This window comes from Spermophilus citellus (genome assembly GCF_964194105.1).
Source record: "Spermophilus citellus genome assembly, chromosome: 8".
In the NCBI taxonomy this organism is placed as follows: Eukaryota; Metazoa; Chordata; class Mammalia; order Rodentia; family Sciuridae; genus Spermophilus; species Spermophilus citellus.
In genome coordinates this window covers 107485476-107488878 of record NC_138189.1, presented here as the reverse complement: position 1 = coordinate 107488878, position 3403 = coordinate 107485476, and the positions used below count along the sequence as shown (strand labels likewise).

At 42.8% G+C, this 3403-nt stretch overlaps 1 pseudogene across 1 annotated transcript; it reads right to left on the bottom strand.

The window, feature by feature from the left end:
* Positions 1-739: 739 nt before the first annotated feature.
* Positions 740-2508, bottom strand: LOC308654711 (MAP/microtubule affinity-regulating kinase 3-like; annotated as a pseudogene). The gene is made up of 2 exons: positions 1171-2508; positions 740-1088 (listed from the first exon to the last, which is right to left on the bottom strand). The product of its transcript is annotated as an MAP/microtubule affinity-regulating kinase 3-like (transcript).
* Positions 2509-3403: the final 895 nt, after the last annotated feature.

Here is a 3403-nt window from a genome sequence, read left to right as displayed (position 1 = left end):
AGATATGAAAAATTGTGCTCTATATGTGTGATAAGAATTATAAAGCATTCCACTATCATGTATTAAAAAAAAATAAAATCAGGGCTGGGGAAGTGGCTCAAGCAGTAGCGCGCTCGTCTGGCATGCACGGGGCTCTGGGTTCGATCCTCAGCACCACATAAAAATAAAATAAAGATGTTGTGTCCACCGAAAACTAAAAAATAAATATTAAAAAATTCTCTCTCTCTCAAAAAAATCAATTAAAAAAATAAAAACACACACAAGCAATGTTCACAACTATAAACATTTTATACTTTAAAAAACCCTACAAAACAAACAAGACAAAAAAACCCTATAAACCTATATTAATTATCAATGAGTCTTAAGCTCAACTCAGCAATAATAAAGTATCTTCCTCCTAGGTAATTGTAATGTTTCAGCACCAAATGATCTCCCACAGACGTACTAGTAACCTTGCACACACACACCTTCCACTCACACCAACAAGGAGACACGTGCAGGTGGTGTTACAGGCTGATTCTAGGGCAATGGAAACAAGACAGAGGCACAGGGTTACCGTGCATTCCTAGAAAAGGCCAGCTTCCGCTCCCAGGCATGCGCCTGTCCTCAGACTTCATTGTCATTATTTAGAAGATGCAGACTTATTTGCCTAAATATCATTCTATATTTTCCATCAGTGTTCAAGAATCCACTAAAGTGCTAGTTAATTTACACTATAATGACTGAGTTACAGCGTCAGTTATTGGCAATTTTGGAAGCAATATTTTTGAAAGCCCTGGATGTCTCCGATTTCTGCTTGAACAGGACCTGGCTGCTTATACACCTCCATCTCCCACTGCATCAGGTTCTGTGCATGCGGATCGCCAAGGACGCAGAAGAGCAGGAAGCGCTCGCTCCCCTCCCCTTACAGTCGCAGCTGTTGGGGTCTAGTACTTTGAGGATTTCCCGCATCTTGTCACTGGGATCCGTGGAACTAGTGGTTTCTATGCTCCAGGTGAAGTGCAAAAGGAGAAATATTTTGCTTTTTTATTCCCTTGTCCTTTTGCTCAACAGAGACCTTGCAACTTGTGAGTTTTGAAGTTAATTTACTAAAAAGAGGGGCTGGGATTGTGGCTCAGTAGTAGAGCATTTGGCTAGCATGCATAAGGCACTGGGTTCGATCTTCAGCACCTCATAAAAATGAAATAAAGATATTGTGTCCACCTGCAACTAAAAAATTCACTAAAACCATTAGTGGAGCCTCTGCTGGGTCAGTGGCGTAGCTTCGTGGGACAGGCTGCGCGAGGCAGGAGGGCCGTTGGAAGTTGCGGTTCGCCGTTCCGCCGGGCGGTGGAGAGTGTCCCTTAGGAGATGGATTCTGCCCAGGGTGGCGACACTGCTAACCCTGTGGGTTGAGCGACTGGAGTTGTCTGATCCGGAAAGGTGCTGTTCTCCTGGCCATTCTGGATCGCTGAATGTCTGTCCGCTGTGGTACTCCGCGGTGTCATCCCTCCAGATGCAGTGCTGCTGCTGGGGACAGCGGGGCTTTTCTTGGGTTCAGGGATATCTGCCTTGTTGGGATTACTTGTGTTCCCAAGCATGGGACTGACTGGAGCGATTCCCTTTCCTCCCGCCGCACTGCCACCTGATTTCCAGGAGGGCATTCCATCTTCTTTGAGGTCACTATCTGCAGTGCTGCTCTGACTCCTCTTCGGATATGCCACAACTAAAGGAGTAGCTGGTCCAGCATGGTCACTGCACCGTCTGGGCTCCTGGCTTGAAGAAACACTTTGTGGTGAGAAGACTGGCCGGTGCTGTGGCTGAGGTCGCTGCTTGGCTGCATCTTAGCAAATGAAAGGTTTCTGCTAGATCTGGAGATGTCTAGCTCTGGTTCAACAAAGGGTTTAAGTTCATCTTCCTTACGCCTGCGTTGATCCACCTGTCCTTCATGATTTCCTCTAGAGTTCCTCGCCTAATTGGGCTTAGCACCAGGAAGCTTTTGAGAAGGTTTTCACAGTCAGTGGACATGTAGAAAGGGATTCTGTATTTCCCTCGTAACACTCTCTAATTCCTTCAGATTTTGCCAGTCACAGGGAAGCAACCTGCTGACCAAGGTGTACACCATAATGCCAAGACTCCATATGTCCACTTCTGGTCTATCGGACTTCTTGCCCTGGGAGATCTCTGGGACTGCATATGGAGGACCACCACAAATCGTGTGTAGTTTACTGCCAAGAGGAAACTCATTGGTAATACCAAAATATACTATTTTAACATTCATATCCACATCTAACAACAGATTTTCAGCCTTGAGGTTCCTGTGAATGATCTGCTTTTGGTGGCAGTACTGTGCTGCAAACACCATACGTCTAAATTTAGCTCTTACTTCTTCTTCCTTCATTCTTCCATGTACAACCAAATAGTCAAATACTTCACCTCCACTTGCATACTCTGTGATTAAGAAGATTGTTTTTTCAGTTTCAATGACTTCAAACAATTTCACTATATGTGGATGATTTAAAATCTTCATTATTCTTAATTATCTGAAGCGGTTTTGTAGACTTGTTGAATTGAACTGAGTTTTATCAATTATTTTTATTGCAACGCTCTGCCTGTGAGGATGTGTCATGCCAATTTCACTTTTGCAAAATTCCTCTTGCTGATCATTTTCAAACAGTCTGTAGTTTCTGATGTGAGGCTGCTCATCTGCACAGGAAGCTATGGAGTTTCTACATTGTGGTCCAGAGTTCCCAGTGTGGGAGGTGATTTCTTTGTTGCCTATCTCCATGTGAGGTATGCATGGTATGTGCAAGGTTCTTCAATGAAAAGAACAAGTCAGTACTTTCTTATGGGACTCCCAACTCTGGGAGCTCTTCTCTTTGGAGAAGTCTATTACTTTTGCTCTTCATGTCTTTTGATGATTTAACAGAAGTAAAAAATAAACTCCTAAATCTACTCAACTAGTAAAGCTAATAAATGCCTGTAGGTAACACTGGCAGGCTTAGGACAGGAAAGGGCTAGGCAAGGGAAGGGGAAGCAAGAAAGGAGTTGGAGATGAAAGGTTATAAAAAATAGCCTCACTAATTAGAACAAAATTTTTGAAAAAAAGAAAAAAATAGCCTCAAATGTCTTCCACAACAAAAGATGCTTGCCTGGTTTAAAATTATCCTCCTAGGTAACTCTGGATGCAGAAGGTAAAGGAGGAGTGATTCTAGGTTTACTCATTTCCAAGATTCTCATTCTAGAAGCTGTTATGTAGTCATAAAGGTACTAATTACATAAAGAATGGTTATATACAATGCTGGGATCAAAAGTTCTGGATTCAGCTCACACAAACTTCATTATCAAATTTCTGTCAATACAGATTTTCATGTCAAATGTCCATAACAAAACCCCCACACTATTTAGACTCTACTCAAAAGCA